This window comes from Buteo buteo, chromosome 4, assembly GCF_964188355.1.
Source record: "Buteo buteo chromosome 4, bButBut1.hap1.1, whole genome shotgun sequence".
Taxonomy (NCBI): domain Eukaryota; kingdom Metazoa; phylum Chordata; class Aves; order Accipitriformes; family Accipitridae; genus Buteo; species Buteo buteo.
Genome location: NC_134174.1, coordinates 60032795 through 60049999, shown reverse-complemented (window position 1 = coordinate 60049999; position 17205 = coordinate 60032795). Strand labels below are relative to the sequence as shown.

At 45.6% G+C, this 17205-nt stretch overlaps 1 long non-coding RNA gene across 1 annotated transcript in view; it reads right to left on the bottom strand.

Annotated features, from left to right (window-relative positions):
* LOC142030691 (uncharacterized) overlaps positions 1–16761 on the bottom strand; it is a 33560-nt gene extending 16799 nt beyond the window's left edge. Inside the window, exons 1-2 of the long non-coding RNA XR_012650240.1 lie at positions 16453–16761; positions 16033–16100 (exon numbers count right to left, since the gene is read on the bottom strand). This is a non-coding gene — a long non-coding RNA (uncharacterized LOC142030691). The remainder of the gene's footprint in view (positions 1–16032; positions 16101–16452) is intronic.
* Positions 16762–17205: the final 444 nt, after the last annotated feature.

Genomic DNA, 17205 nt, shown 5'->3' with positions numbered 1-17205 from the left:
TGTTAATGTTTATAACCTCCCTGTACTGGCATCCATCAATGTATTTTCTTCATGGTCTCAGAGCACTCTGCTAAATAAGGTTATAGAATTACTTTCCATTTTTCATGCAAGGAGACAGAACAGAGAAAAGACTTGAGAAGAAGAGATCCACCTTTCCTGCACCCCAGTCCTGACTTCTGCTCGGCACATCTGCCCACAGATTTCCTATCGCTGGCAACTCTTGCTACCTGCTTATCAAGGAGGATTGTCGTGTGCAAATACTCTTCCCTAATTTTTCATCAGGGAACACCTTTCCAAAACTTTTGTACAGTTTGCTGAGGGTTAGGCTAAACAAAAACAGGCAAGGCTTTACAATCAATTAAATAGAGGGAGAAGGCTCTTGGGAAGAGAAAGTCCACATGATGTTGAAGGGATCCAATGCTGGCTATGAAATGGTTGTGCACACTAGCAGAAATCTTTCTAAAAAATCTTTCTAACTAGTCATGTGCTCTGCAAGCCACTGGTGAAACAGACCTGGGGAATAGGTATGCTGATCCTCCAGCGGTCCCTCTAAATCAGGGTGCTGAGTTGCAGAAGGAACATCCTTCCATACACTTGCTACTTGGTACTCCGCGTTTCTGGCAAGCCAGTATCTTGCGTTTGCTTCCCTGAACCGGCACACAGTGACTTCCAACATGCAAGCTAAAAAATACTGGCTTTGCTCAGCTTTAGGTAGTCCATGTCCAAATGAAGTTACTAATATGTCATTTGTGGGAGAATTAGGAGAATAACCTACTAAAAGGTTTTGTCAGGACTTTTACACATTCCAGAAATCCAGTGAGTTTTCCTCCTTTTCCTGCAGCGTGTTCTCGAAGCACTGGTGTCACTCAGAAGAACAGAGGTGGAAACCTCTTGGCTTGACCCTCAGACATAATCCTACAGTCCCCAGTCCAAACTCCATCCTGACAAAGATAAAAAGGAGGAAAGAATTTTTTCCTACAAACTTCGGGCTGTTTCCTACTGTTGTGTATTGTCTCAGGTTCTGACACAGAGTCCATTTTCTTACCCCCTCTTTCAGCCATGCAAATCAGGCAAGGCAAAGTGCACAATGAAACGCCAGCATCTTTTCAGATCAGCGGTTCTGAGCCCCCTTGAGAAATCCATAGAGGCCCTCCCTGGAGTATTTAGCAGATAATGCTCCCTCTTTCCGCCTGCGGTGTTTTGAAAAATGTAGCCCATAAAATGTGTCTGACATTGTACAGCGAGCCCAGCTTCCCTGCGAACGCCGCGGCCTCCTCGGGACGAACACGGTTCCCATTGTTAGCCCTGACTTGCTGAATGCAGGGAAGCCAGACGAGATTTCTATGCCCTGCACAGCAATAGCACATGACTTGGAAGGGAACTTCTCGTGGAAAGTATATTTGATCAGTCATAAAAACCTTCCTGGAGATACATGCTGAACTCTGTATGTGTGTATTATAGCTGGCACTGTTAACAACACCGATTGCTAAGCCTGCATGATACTTTCCCATACAAGACCTGGTCCAGTTGCTTATAACCTACTTGATCAAACTTTAACAGTTTGGGCTGATTTTTTTTCCATGCAGAATAGTTGCTTCAGGAAGAGTATATATTGGAAATTTCTGCCAAGACAGACTGGTCCTTTTTTTAGAGTGAGTTTACAGGAAAATACATTATTTTTGCCCCTGTTAAAACTTACAAGGATTTTATTGAAAAACGCTTTTTTTTACCTCATTGCTTTGGTATTTGTATGGAAGGTTTCTGTTCTAGAGATATGCCTTTTTCAATATTGCTGTTAACCCTCTCTTCCTCCCCCTTGCGCTTGGGCCAAATTTCAAGCTTATTAAAAAAAGGCAATCTCTTTGGACATGCTAGAGTTTGGCAAAGGATGTCTTGGAGGTTGGACAGGACTTTCCCTGTAAGTATACCAGCTGAGATGTTCCTGCACAGGACAGCAGAGAGCTGGAAAGCACAAGGTTCTCCTTTTTGCTGCCCAGGCAAGGATGGTGCCCAAAGGAGAGCTGGCAAGGTGGTTTGGGAAGAAACTGCGGCTCTCACTCAGAGAAATCCTCCTCTGCTCTCTCTCTGAGATGGAGGAGACCCACGTCTGGAAGAGGGGGGTTTAGTCACCCCCCTTCAAACATCTCCCCCTCGCCCATCCCCAGTTCTCAAACAGGAACACGCAGGAGTGTAAGATGATCTCACGAGGGTCAGCGCTAGCCTTTGTTTCACCTCCCACCCAGTACTTCACTTTCCCCGTATCTCAAGCCCATAACCTTTATCAGCAATGGAACGAATCGCATGAGAGAGTTCAGGGGATGGCAGGAACATCTGGGCCACATACTGTACATGCCACTGTAAGTTAACCTCTCGCACGCTGTTGGATGCTGTGCGAAAGTATGTCAGGGACGCAGCTGTGTGCAGGGCTTCACACGCACGCACAGCTCCGGTGGGCAGGAGCCACCTCGGGATGGAAGGAAGAAGAAAAAAGAGAGAGAAAAGAAAGAGGGAGACGGGGATGGAAGAGGGGACATGGGAGGAAGGCAAGGCAAAGCAAGAGATGATGGATTTTTTCAGCTAAGGGATGATGCATCACAGCCAGTCAATGCAACGAATCCTCGGAGAAACCTCCCTTGCACGCCCTGTGTGGAGTGCACCGGCGCTACTCTTCATGAGCAAGATTTGGTTTAAATGGAAACAAAAGGGGCAAGATGCAGTGGGAAATGGGAAGGAGGGAAGGGAAGGTGCAAAGGGAAAGAGACTCTCAGAGCACTGAGTTTTTGCAGGCTCTATCCGACCCACATAATCAGCAGGGCTCAAGCTGACAGCAGGGGATTTAAACACTTATAGGGGGAGCTCAGCTGGGTGTCTCAAGGGAAAAAGGGTTGGGAAATACAGTTCTGTAGAAAAGACAGAGAGAGAGAAGAGCTGTTAAGCAGTGAGAGAGACATCTGCAGCATAGCTGTTCATTTTGGTTACTCGCTGCTCTGAGCTGGCAATAGGAATGAATGAGAAAATGTCTTCAGCATTTTGATTCTCTCGAGAAGAGGCGAAGGGAAGGGCCCAGTGAGAGAGCACAAGTTGAAGAGCTTGGGGCACCAACAGCCCAAGTCCTGGGCTGATCTCAGGGACCAGAGATGCTGCCTTGCAGGAAGGGACCTCCCCAGCTCCGCTAACTGGTTAAAGATGCTGCCTACAGGACAATGTCCCTGCTTTAGCTTTTCATGGGCCAACATGTGACATAGGAGGCCAGGAGGGATGCAGAGAGGTAAAAACCAGGGCACGGCACCTCAGGAGATACTCTGAAACAAGGCCACTCGCAAAATGGTGGTCCACTGCAGCACAACACTGGGATAAGAAAGAGATGGTCCATCTTCCAGTCAGCCAGCTACCAGAAGATGAGAGGCCTTTTGGTGGCAGAAGTCCATAATAAAATTGTCATGTGAATTTTGACAGTTAAGTGATTGTTTATTTCAAGATGGGATTAATGACCTAACTGATAAATAGGCATACAGATGTGTTCTGAGCAAATGGACATGTCTGCAAAGAAGAGAAAATATTTGCAGAACCTCTGAAAACTGCTTCCTCCCTGAAACCACACTCTGGCTGAAGGGAAGTGCCCAGTTCTCTCTGCAGCAATGGCAATGGGGGACATTCATCCTACCCCTGCTCTGCCCACTACCATTTATGTACTATTCAGTATCCTCTGCATTCTCATTTGAATCACTTCCTTTGCAAAAAACAATGGCGTTGAAGAACAGATAAAGGATGGAGATGGCAATCCTAGGATATTTTTCAAACAACTACCTTTTTATTTCAAAAAGGCTTTGGGTTTTATGGAGCCCCAAATCTTCAAAAACTGCTTAGTGCTGAAAACATATTAAAAGATACTTAGAAATTTTATTATCTCCTTAAGCCTGTCTTTAAAAATATATGCCTTCGGAAGAATACATGTTCATGTATGGTGTACAGGATCCACTATACAAGTGGATCCAGGTATAGGATTTTTCATGAATTTCTTTGCTGCAACAGTAGTATACAAGTCATACATGTTCTACATGCAAACTTTGCAACAGCACGAGACAAAGACGGCACCAGAAGAATTTACCCTCACACACGCACATGCACATGCACAATTAATGTCATGCTTGCAAAGCAAATGAATGCTTTATTACTTGTCCTTTCTGCAGCTCAGATAACTCCACAATGCTCATTAAAACTGACTTTTTCTACCTAGGGTGTTTTAAAGCAACAAAATGAAAGAGCATAGTGACCACAGCCTATTAGAGGAGAACAGCAGCAGCATTTGGAAACAGTAGCTGAGACACGCAATAGGCTTAGAGCGCACACACAGGCTAGGGCATCCCAAACTTGTTTGCAGTCCTGCCATGTTTTCAGGGAGTACCCGAGTCCGCAGGAGCTGGGAGGCTCCTCTCTGCCCTTGCTGGGCTTGGGTCGGCTGCAGCCTGCTTTCTTTGAAGGGGTACGTGGCTCACCCCCAGGGCTTGCTAAACACCCTGTAAGTGTGACCTACAGTGCTGCTGGTTTATTTTAAGCATACATCTTTAAAGACACATTTACAAAGTACAAATTTACCTAATAGTCTTGCAAACAGGACTTCCACCTGCCTAAAGTGCCACAGATCAGGTCCCAGCACTCATTCCAGCACCAGCTGTGGCCTAATCCAGGCTTTGCTGACTACCTTTTGGGCTCAGTCACTCACTACTGCTGTAAATGTGTTTTGCCCGTCAGTGGGGTCAGCCAGTTTTCGTGCCACAAGATGGGAAGTAATCCATTTAAACAAAATCAACACATTTTTATAGCTTCTGGAATCACTTCCTCTGCAAAAACAATAGGGTGAAGGAGCAAGAGGGGGCAGTCCTAAGACATTTTTCAAACAATGGACTTTTTCTTTCAATAGGGCTTTAGGAGCTTATAGGACCCCAATTCTTCCAACACTATGTATCCCAAAATATATTTAAATGTATTGCGTGTTAGTTAGGATTTATTTTTTCTATTTGCTTACGTTGTTTGCACTGATGCCTACTCATGCAATGTGAATGCATCAGGTGCAGACTCCATTCCCCACCAGGAGAATCCCAAAAGGCATCACCATGGTCTTGGCACTCCTAGTCCCTGCACAGTCCCTTTTCAAGGCCTAGGTTAAGTTGGGCTAATCATGCGGATGACCTCTTTGGCTGAAGAATTGTTTTTTATATTATAATGGTAGAGGCAATATCTCCCTTGGTCCTTGGCACCGATACAGGAAACTGTTGGCATGAGGGTCACCCCACTTTGGAGCAAGTCTGGCCCTGCTCTCCTGCTGCCCACCCTGCCATTGCTGCGGACATGGGTCTCTCTGAGCTGCTGCGGTCCCTTAGGACCTCTTGGCACTCCCAAGAGTCTCAACCGCTACAAACATCACCACGACTCACTTCGACAGGTATTCCTCCTCACTACCTCTCAGCTTGTAAGTGTGTTCATTTTTTTCCTTTCCGGGGTCCTTCTGCACAAAAAGCATGTTCAATTTGCTCAAGGCAGCCAGATCAGAGGTTCTGGTACCCGCTCTCTGTCCTCCGCTGCCCGCCTCCAGCACAGAGCCAGCCCCACCAAAGCCCAACGGCTGTCACTGGCTGTGTCACGAGTGTCATTTCTGCTGAAGAGGCCACCTTACCCGTGTGATAACATGCTGCTGGTCAATGTGCCAATGCCCGGGACAATGTTTCTGGCTGAGCCAGCTGTTCTGGGGACAGGAGAAGGCTCTCCATGTGCCCTGAAGATGCCACACAGTGCAGGGAGACAGCAGGTTACCTTGGGTGAGTGACACCAAAAGACTTTTTAGTGGTGAGCTACCAATGTTGTGGGCATGGAGACTGCAGGAGACCTGGGTTTAGCATCCATTGACAATGGCATTTTTTGGTCTAATGAACCTTGCTGGAGACATGCACTAGTTTTTGCTGCAGCCCCACTGGTGGTGGCTGTGACAGGGGCTGGAGGGACCAGTCCTGAACACAGGGATCAGTGGGAGCAGTCACTCCAGCACAGCGTGACAGATAGCCTAACGCTCAGGATGGACATAATGTACAAGGGGTAGTAACAAAATGAGGCTCTCATTAAATTCTGGAGCCTCATAAATATTTCCACCTGAAGTAGGAAATAATCTGCAGAAGGTGAGGGGAAAATATTCTTACTGGTGTAAACCAGGTGGTGTCCATCTAGGGCTTCTCTTGACTATACCCTGCGTGGGCACAACAGCATCCATACAAGGAGTTAGTAAGAGACAAAGTGCATTATGTCAAATGGTTTAAACCAGATTAAACACATATTGGCGCATCCTACGATGAGGGATTACCACTATTGCTCTTACCACTGACTTTAGAACCCCTTACTAAGAAACTGCATGGTCTAGGGTAAGAGGTTTGGAATAATGCACTCTTATTCCGGGATATAGGAGCAAGCACACAAGGAATTAATTCATCAGTAGTTAATCTGGAATGATGCCACATGTAGGCAACTCCCCTTTCCAAGACTGTGACAAATATGGGGGAGATGGGAGAAGAGACTGTAAAGTATCTTTAATTCCTTTTTCTCCTACTCCCTGTATTCTGTGGCAGCTCTTTCCAGTCCTTCATGCAAGTGAAAGGGAGCTTTAATAACAGCTGTTTCCTCCAATACCCAATGTGCTCTGCAAAAGAGACTGTAATTACATTGCCTGGTAATCTGGGGATGAGGAGGAGGGCTAATGTGGAGGTCTTACAGAATAAAACTTGCAGCAACTGGGGAGGTTGCAGGGCAGTCTTTGCAAGAAGCATGCTCAGGGGCTGCTTTCTACTGCCGGAGTGCTCCAGGGAGGGCCCCAGCGTAACCAAGAGCTGCCTCTGATTTTCCAGACGGGTGGTGGTTCGCGGCATATTGCTTGAAATGGCCACTGAAGCCTGCGCCTGGCGAAGGAACAAGCCAGTTGTTAGAGTTTTTTCCAGCGTCTGAAGCATGCTGGGTTCATCTGCTCCTGGACGGTGGTGCTTGGGAGGCTGGTTTTATTCCTTCCCTGCCCTGTCTGCTTTGGAAGAGTCCCAGGAAGAAACAAAACTGCTGGTGTACAGGCAGCCGGCTCTATCTCTGTTTACAAGTCGAGGGGGGCTTTTGTGCAAAGCTACCTACCTCCCTGCAAGGGAAGTCTGCTCATACAATGGGAACCTAACAGACTGCATCTGTTTTGTCTTAGTCTAAAGCATTCCTTTCTGGTGCTAACTGGGAACAATTTAGCTGGAATTTCCAATTGAAATGAGCTTTTTAACTTCTATATTGACAATTTAAGTTGTTCTCGGGCAGGGGATCTGCCGTGTATTTTACAAATAGGCCAAGCCACATCTTGATGTTTTTACAAGGTTTTACTCAGACCAAATCTATTTATTTTTCTAAAGTACTGTTCTTTTACTCAAACACAGATTTCAATGCAATGCCACAGAGGGTACCTGGTAACGGCCCATGCTGCAAGAATTGGGTTTTTAGTCAACTTGAAGAGGTTGAGGAGGTGGGTAAAGGAGTAGTCCTTGAAAATCCTGCTTGAGGAAATTGTTTAGATGCATCTGCAGTTATGTGCAACAGCCTACACAAAGAGCAGAACTTTTAGGGTCACTTATATAAGAACAACCAGACTAAAGGCCCAGCCCCATGTCTGACAGGGAGTCTCACGCTCTGGGAAAGCATGCAAATAAAAGGGCAGGATTTCTCCTATAATTTCTCCTTCCCCTGTAGGCTTTTCCAGCACTTACTGGTTGTGGCATCTGTCTGGAGTATTGTGTCTACTAGCACCCCTTGATACTTCCCTCCACGTCTTCATCTAATCCCCTTTTCTGACACATGTCCCCTCACCACACCCCACAGCAGTGAGCTCAATTTAAATATATACATGCACAGGCTGTAAAGATGCCCTTGTGCCCCACAGCATGGCCTACCATCCAAGGACCCTTCCAGCCCAAATCCCAGGGACCCTCAGGGCTTCATTGCAGGGATCTAAGTGGGGTGGGGCAGAGGGAAAGACCCCTCTGAATATTGCTGATTCCTGTCATCTCAGCAGAGGCTCAAACACTGCAGAGCACCACGTCTGCTTAGATCCTCTTTGCAGAATCTGGCCCCTACCAGCGAGAAAATGCTGGCCTTGGAGCTGAATTGAGGCAAAATATGGCTTGAAAATTATGGCCACTTAGTGAACTTTGCTTACAGCCATAAGTTCAATAAACTTCTTTAAAATCCAGCAAGCCAGTAAGCCTTTGCAGATGGGTGGCTAAGAATATGAGCCAATTTGTACGTGACAGATAAGGAATGGACACAGCAAAAGGAAGCCACGGTGGCTAGGGCACAGCCGAGTTAGAACTGAACCCATCTCCCAGACTCTATCCCAGGCTTAAACTGATCTGTGATGCATCAGTCTGGGTAAAAAAGGGATATAGCAGTCTTGTAAGAATAAATACGTCAAAGGCTTGAAGGTGCTTGGGGACAAGTAACTTGGAAAAATAATATGAGGTTAGGAGAAAAGATAAAAGCTCCTGCATGGGAGAGGAACAAGAGGACAAAGGGGCTGCAGAGGCAAGAGGATTAAAGAGAAAGAGGGAGGGAGGCCTTCCATTAAGTGATTCAAAAAGCTTTGGAGGTCCCTCATGACACCAGGCCTCCAGGTACAAGTCTGGAGTCCCTCCCTGAGCAGGATCTGATGACACTGAAAAGTCTCTGCTTGTTCATTAAGGATCAGCATGTCCAGGGCTTGGTAAAGCTATTCCCTGAATCCAGAGAAGCCAAACGGTTTGAAAGGCTTCCTTCTCCCTGCTCTGGTCCTGTGAATATCTTTATCAATGATCTGGACGAGGGGATCGAGTGCACCCTCAGTAAGTTTGCAGATGACACCAAGTTGGGTGGGAGTGTTGATCTGCTGGAGGGTAGGAAGGGTCTGCAGAGGGATCTGGACAGGCTGGATCGATGGGCCGAGGCCAGTTGTATGAGGTTCAACAAGGCCGAGTGCTGGGTCCTGCACCTGGGTCACAGCAACCCCATGCAACCCTACAGGCTGGGGAAGAGTGGCCGGAAAGCTGCCTGGCGGAAAAGGACCTGGGGGTGCTGGTCGACAGCCGGCTGAATATGAGCCAGCAGTGTGCCCAGGTGGCCAAGAAGGCCAACGGCATCCTGGCCTGTATCAGAAATAGTGTGGCCAGCAGGAGCAGGGAGGTGATCGTCCCTGTACCGGGCACCGGTGAGGCCGCCCCTCGAGTCCTGTGTTCAGTTTTGGGCCCCTCACTGCAGGAAAGACATGGAGGGGCTGGAGCGTGTCCAGAGGAGGGCAACCAAGCTGGTGAGGGGCCTGGAGCACAAGTCTTATGAGGAACGGCTGAGGGAGCTGGGGCTGCTTAGTCTGGAGAAAAGGAGGCTGAGGGCAGACCTGATCGCTCTCTACAACTACCTGAAGGGGGGTTGAAGTGAGGTGGGTGCTGGTCTCTTCTATCAAGTAACTAGTGATAGGACGAGAGGAAATGGCCTCAAGTTGCGGCAGGGGAGGTTTAGATTGAATATTAGGAGAAATTTCTTTACTGAAAGGGTTGTCAGGCATTGGAACAGGCTGCCCAGGGAAGTGGTGGAGTCACCATCCCTGGAGGTATTTAAAAGACATGTGGACGTGGCGCTTAGGGACATGGTTTAGTGATGGACTTGGCAGTGTTAGGTGAACGGTTGGACTCGATGGTCTTGAAGGTCTTTTCCAACCTATGATTCTATCATTCTATGAACATCACATTTTTTTCTTCCTTGCTTTAAGGCTGATTTTGTTACACAGGGAACGTGGCTGCTGCTCCGCCGCTGCCTGCCCTGTCTTCAGTGCAGATTGTTTGCAGTTGGAATCTCTACTTAAAACCGGTGGGCCCAAAGGGTCACATTCCCCCCAAGTCTTGCACTGGGACCTCGCTCCAATGAATTCTGCAGCTGTGCCAGAAAGTCCCAGGCTCCTGCCTAATTCACTACCCACATGTGCAGGCAGAAAAAAAGAACCACTTCCCCTTGCCAAAAAAATTAAATAAGTCATAGGCATCAATCACTCTCTAACATGCACATTTTTATTCTCAAACAGCTTCATTTAGAGTGTTTTAATATAGAACAGCCTGACAGAAACAATGCCTCCTCAATAGCTGTATGGGACTCTTTAGTCAATAGTACATACAGTAAATATTTATTATAACGTAACACAGGTTCTGTTTGTTTCTGTTTGTTTTTGCTTTTTATACTTTGCATTTGATGTGAGTGGGAGACACACCAAATATTGTAAATATTTATAAAGTATTCAGATTTGATATTATTTGCTCAGGTACAAATGGCTCCAGTTACTAGACTGTCACAAATGAGAAAACCACAAATACAGAGCAGCACTGAATGAAAACACAGTGGAAACATGACATAACCACATCTACGGACTGCAGTAAACATTCCTCACAAGAAGGAACTAAATAAAGGTGCAAATATCTTTTTAAAGAGCTGTTTTGGCAGATATTTTAGAGACTTCAATTTAGTGACAGGGTTTTTGTTCCCCACCTTCTAAGCGTCACAAAAATATCTTAAGTCTAAACTTACATGCAATTAGCTTTTGGCTATTTTGTTTTTAAAGAAAACCTCAACCTGGAGAGTGCAGATAGATGGATAAGATGAGGTGGGGTTCTTTTTTTAAGACATTCAGTCTTGCTTTGCAAAATAAACATCGCCTTAGATAAGTTGCCTGAAGAGTCATGAATTTTGTTATTTGTATTAGACAGACCGTCAGGAGAGGCATGGGCCTGCTGTCATTCCCGTGTCAGTCGTGGGAGCACTACTAGACCTGTCCTGCTAGCGAGCAGTATATGGTTACCTTAGCGATTTACTCCATCTCTGATGTCCATAAATCTTTTACCATTTCAGGTGAAACCCCTTTAGGTTGAGGATGAATTAGAGGATCTGGCACCAAGCTCTCTTCTGCGATGCCGGTTTGGCCATACCGGGAGAGCCCCCCTTTCCCATTCCCTTGGGGCAAGCCCAGCATCATTGCCTCCTGGCCTTACACCCTCTGCTCCACAGCACTGGTCTCCAAACACACTGACCCCAGCTAAGCCAAAGCCCACGTCCACCACCATGCAACAGGACACAGCAGGTTCACGCAGGCGTTTCGCTGCCACGGCTCAGCTGGGGGGATTCCCTCTTCTGCCCCCCCCCCCTCCCCCCCAACACAGCAGCACTGAAATCCAGCGCTGCAGGACTGTTGTGGTCTTGGTTTCCCAAGACATCAAAATTATTTTTGTCCACAGTTTTCATCAACCATGATTCACAGGGATTTTTCTAAGGCTGGTGGATGTGTTGGTTTGAGTCATAACCAAGGGTCTGAATTGCAGACAGTTTCAGGCTGGTTTGTGTTTTATCCTGACCTATTTGCCCAGTGCTAGTTTCTCTTTTAAACATGCTACAATCGATATTTTTTCCTCACTGATCACACTTGGTATATCATTTATTTCCGTGGAGTAACCCCTCTGGATAAAGCATGATGAAGTAAATACCAGAGACAAACACAGAAAACATCTGGAATATGTTTTTCTCTCCAGCTGATTCATCATTTCAAAATGTACTTTAGGCTGAACTGGTAGCCCAAACAGGACTAGGTTTTGATCATTTTTTCCTCCTTTTTTGTTGTTATTCTTTACTATAATAAAGTTCTCTTTTTCTCCTCACTAGAAACTCTCCTCCTGTTCTACAGTTTTCCCCATGACGTAGTAACAGCAATGTATTATTGGCATGGCCTGTGGTTCAAGGTCGTTGGCATTTCTTTTTTCAAATGTATCCCTTACAAGGTCCAAAAAAGAAGTTAATAACAGCATTAAAACCACCTGTGAATGGTCATTTAAATGCCACATTTAAATTAACGATAAGTAATCTACACCTTCCCAAAATCCTGACTGACGGGTAGGTTTGCTTTCTCCCCTTCCAAACGATGGGCTAGGTACTAAAAATAAAGTGAAATAACACTCAGGTGCTAAACAGATTATGACTCACAGCTGGAGGCAAAGAAATTGCAACTCTATCCCAATTACACTAATTTAATTGGGTGTTAAAAAAATCCTGGGTTCCCAACAGTAGTAGCCAAGGCAAGGTTGTAGACATCTAACAGGCAAGGGAGACATCTCTAATTTTTTCTATTTTTGTTTTAAAAGGTTCTTCTGGTGCTGGGAGAAATGCCTGTCCAGGCATGAGTTCTTTCATGTGAAATTAGTACTTAACAATAATGTTTCTCTAAGCAGCAGAGCAATGCCTTCATGTGGGAGGTGAACTCACAGCCCTGTTTGACACTGGTGTTGCTGCTACCGCTGCGGGCAGGGGTCTGTGCTAGGAGAGAGGGGGTCGGGATGTCCCCAGTTTATCGCCTCCATCCTCCTGGTCCCTGATGCTGGAACCTACCCCCAGTATGAGGAACACGGGCTTTTTGCCAGGCTTTGCCACCTTTGGGCACGGGGACGTTGATGCTTTCTTGTCCTGCTCAGAAAATGAGGATGGCAGCGCTGGGCAGGGTGCCAGCACCCAAAGCAGGGGAGCACACGGACTCATCCCTAGCCCATCCTACAAGAGTCTGCAGAGGGCGATGAGCCTTGTCAAAGCCCCAAAGGGGCCGTGAGGACCTTTAAACCCAGCGTGTGGGCCCTGAGTGTTGTTGTGGCCAGAGACGGCAGCGTGTAACCCCGCTGGCCTGGGAAGCTGGGGAGCAGAGAGCTGAAGGCAGGATGCGCTCTCCTGCTGGGTGGAAGAAAAGGGAATTACTTCCTCCCTGGGAATACCCTCCTGAGGCTTTTTCCTTCCCCTTTGGTAAAGATGAAAGAAACACGGTCCACCTCCTGTGCAGAAGAGTTCCCGTTCCTCCCCAGCCCTCCTCTCCCTCTCCTTCTGCTCGGCCTCCCAAAAGCAAAGAGCCGCTGGCGAGAGGAGTCAATAAGTAAATAGCAAAGGCTATGGCCAGGGGGACCGTGCTTTTGCCAAGCACCTGGAGTGAAGCCGTCGGAGGGATCGGCCGGGAGCCACGATAGCAATCCACAGGGAGTCACCTGGTCCAGCACCGCTCCTTGCTGGGCACCTCCACGCTGGCAGAGCAGCCTTCCCGGGATGGGGCATCACCTGGGGAGCCCCCACAAGCATCACCCGCCTTGGGTTCGGAGGGTGGGATGTGTTTAAGGGATTTCCTCTCAAAAAATAATAAGCAAAGGTTGCTCTGGCCTCACTCGTAATGGGTTTGGCACCAAGGGAGCGTGGTTCTCTTTGCTTTTGGTTCCCGCAGGTTGAGGCTCCTCGTTGCCTGCAACAGCATGGCTGTGCCGCTGCCTCGTAGCCGCAGTGTCCTTTAAAACAGTCTCCTCTCTGTGATCGGTGCATCGAAGGGAAGCCTTCACTCGCCAGTCGAAGTTGCAGCCCGTGTTGTGACAATTTCCATTGTGCCAGATGCTTCTCCTTCAGTCTGGGGCTTAGATTTAGTGAAAGGCAGCAACCCGAAATACATTAATTCATTCAGAATATAAATAGCAGCGATCAAACTTTCTGTATCGCTATCTAAGGGGAATAAATAGCTTCAGGCCAAATATTTTAAAACCCCTGCAAATAAGAATTACTTTAAGAAAAAAAAACCAAACCGTGATGCAGCTAGTGCAGAGATTCTGGCGACAAACGATTTACAACGGGGCCGTCGGTACAGAAAGTGAATTACAGAAATGAAAGCTCGTGAAGACCTGACACTGCTGCCTTGTCCCTCAGGCCGGCGTGTGGCACCGGGGCCAGCTCGGAGCATCCCCACGCAGCCTCCCGCACCCGGAGCTCGCAGGCAGCTTTTTCCCTTCGAGCTTTATCGCTCTCGATTTCCCCTTATTAATTACTCAGAGATTTGGCTTACGGTCCGCCACCCGAGGAGCATCACCACCTTCTTCCCTTCGACCCTTGGGTCCTTGCCGAGCAGTTTTGCTTTCCAGCCAGCTCAGCACCGAACGGGGCCGGAGCTGGGGTCGGGGGGGGAGCGCCCCCCGATGCGGGGCCGGAGCTGGGGTCGGGGGGGGAGCGCACCCCGATGCGGGGCCGGGCTGGGCGACGGAAGGTGGCAGTGCAGTATAATGTAGCAGCCGCCAGCGCTTGTGGAGAGCCGAGAGCGTCTGTCTAGCTGAAGTACGGCACTTATCATTTGTTTCTAAATCCTGAGGTCTAGGAGAACAAGTTCAACCGTATATATTTAAAAAAAAAAAAAAAAAAAAAAAAAAAAAAAAGCCCTTTTTAGAAAAAAAATAAATGCGCAGATCAAGCTGAAATTAAGGGAAAAGCAGGCGAATCATTTAAGAAAACGAGAGCGAGAAATACAAATATAGATCTGGTCTGTTTTATGCCTGCACACAAAACCTAAACAAACAAGGAACCTTTTGTCGACGCGAGCTGAAAAATGTAAGAATTCCAGCATGTGTTCATAGTCGTTCGCATGTCTCTACATGTGGCGATACTCTTTCTGAACAACTACCCTACAAATTATTTAAAAAATAGGAATAAAAATTTCCCATAGGCTACTTTCACATTGATGTATTCCTTCCACATTTGTCTTTATTTATAAAGCTTATTCTATTTTTCCCCCCAAATACTATGCTACAGCATCCTTATCTTTTCTTTCACAAATAAAGGACAGTACACATTCAGGGTAATGAAGAAAAACATTCCTGACTCCGTTTACTTCCTACTGTGAGCCAATTAAATACATGACCCACCAGAAAGAGAACGATTTTTCATCAGTTTTTAGCTTCCTAAAACTAAAATAACTCCAATGTTCAAAAAAATCCTTCTCCCTCACCAAAAAAGAACAAATAAAATCAGGCTTTTGCTTTGTGTTTGGTTTACAGCATTCAATATTCATAAAATCTGCTTTAGAAAAAAACCCGTGGGACATTAACTTCCTAAACTTAAATATATATATATATATGTTATAATTATTTTCCCACATTTTCCATTATTGGATCTATGAGATATCACGAGGATAATAATTTAGGGCCCAATCCCTTTAGTCTTTCCTCAGAGAAATACTATTCTTAAACATATTTTCCTTTTCCTGAGCCTGAAGTATTTACCAGGCTGAGCATTTCAGGGTCAGACTCAGCGTCCCCTGAGCACTGAGCCAGTTGACTTGGGGGGGTCCCTGAGCCCGGCTGGGCATTACAAGCTGGGTTCTGCACTCCCTCCTCAGGCAAGGCTCCCACCAAAGACACGGATTTCATTTATAGCATCCATGGTAGTTTGACCTGAGAAAAGGGAACGGACCCTGACTCAGGACTGCTGCGTTCAGTGGGGCAAATCCTCAGCTGGAGTAAACGCTCACAGCTTCCCTGACGTGCCGCAGGAGCCTTAGCGCTGAGTAAACCGGGAGCTGGATCCCAGTTCCTAAAAATTACACAGCACAGCTTAGCGTTAAAGATACCCTCCAGAACATTTAAAAATGAAAAGTATTTAACACAGCTTTTAAAGTAAATCATAAGCTTACATAAAAATGCTTCATGCAGGGGGTAGGGGGAAAAGAGAAGTGTCTTAAGTGTGGATGTTTCTCCAAAGCTTAAAGTGTGTCGCTTTTACTTTAGAAATTGCACCCTCTTGGCTGGAGATGTTATTTGTTTTAGGCTTTTTTACACGGTTTCTTGGAAATATAGAGGCTGCAGAAGGGAGGAGAAAACATCACAAAATATCATGAGTGTGTGCACTGGGGTGGGGGGGGGAGACTGACAATAAAATAGATCCCCCACTAAATGCATATTCTTCTATTTATGTATTTGATAATGAGACAGAAATGCCCTTGGCACTCCGTAAACAACAGCTCCATAACCAGGAGGGAAGGGCAGAATAATGCATAGCTACGTTTCAGATTATAAACTATTTCAAGCACTATTAACATGCCAGCCTTTTAGATTATTGAGGATTTTCATTTTATTTTAAGCTAATGTTTACCATTCTTAAGTAATGTTGCTGTCTTACCTAGTTGCTGTTTTTGCAGATTTACAGAAGATTGTTCCTTGTGAAGCTCCTCTCCTACCAGAAGTTCCCTAGAAGAGAAGTGATAGTTGATTTAACTATAATATCCATAAGAAAATTTTTAGCTTTCTATCAATAGAGCAAAATGTTTATATAAACATATTTTAGAACATAAGGCTAAATTTAGGGGTATTCAGCACGATGAGTTGGCAATGCAATCCAGAGCTCGGTAACTTTCAGAAAAGGAGATAGGAAAAGTTCACATTCATAATAAAAATAGATTTTTTACTTTGCTTTTAAAGATGATTTTGTGCATTTTAAAATATCATTCTCTTGTGATAACAAAAAGTGTTTGTGTGTAATGTTTGCAGTGTCAGATGGTATAACTCTATCGTATGATTTAAAATTAAACAATATAATTACCACTTGGCAGCCAATATTTAAAGCTGAAGTAACTATTTCTTCAGACATTATTTAGACTGTATTTAAAAATACGAATGAAGGCTATATTTTTCCTGTACATTCATTCCAAAACCTTGAAGCCAGAGTGTTTCTTTCTTTCTCTTTTTTTACGAATAAAGAAACCAAACTATTTCTGTTTAAGAAAAATGGGTTTATGATATCTTGAAAAACAGGCTTTTTTACAGCTGTGCAAGAATACTGCTGCACTCAGATTGTGAGTGGAAAGCTGCAGGAGAAGGTGGAATATCTTCGGTTTGATTTTAAAACCGAGTTTCATCCTATGTTCTGATCACTGGATATGGAGATGAGAGCAGGGGACGACTGTTAACCACTGGGAACGAGCATTTCTTCAGTCATCTGATTCAGTGTGTTTAACAGTTTCTAAAATTAACACCAACAACTATAAAAAAAACACTCACTTGTATTACACGATGCATATAGGCATCTGGTTTCTTTGAATGTGGCTCATTACCAAAATCTACCACAGCTTTATCTTGGTCCTCCCCTGTTTATTCCATTAATTAACCAAGTCATCATTATCTGTTAGTTACAACCAATTTTTCCAGGATTATGGATATGTTGAATTTTACATATTTATTTTTAGCGGCCCATCACATCTAAGGGAAGAGAGATAAGCAGGATACGGAATTTCTCCTTGTAGCTGCAATCCTTTTCTGAAGCTCAGACTACAGAAAACAAAGGCATTTTATTTCC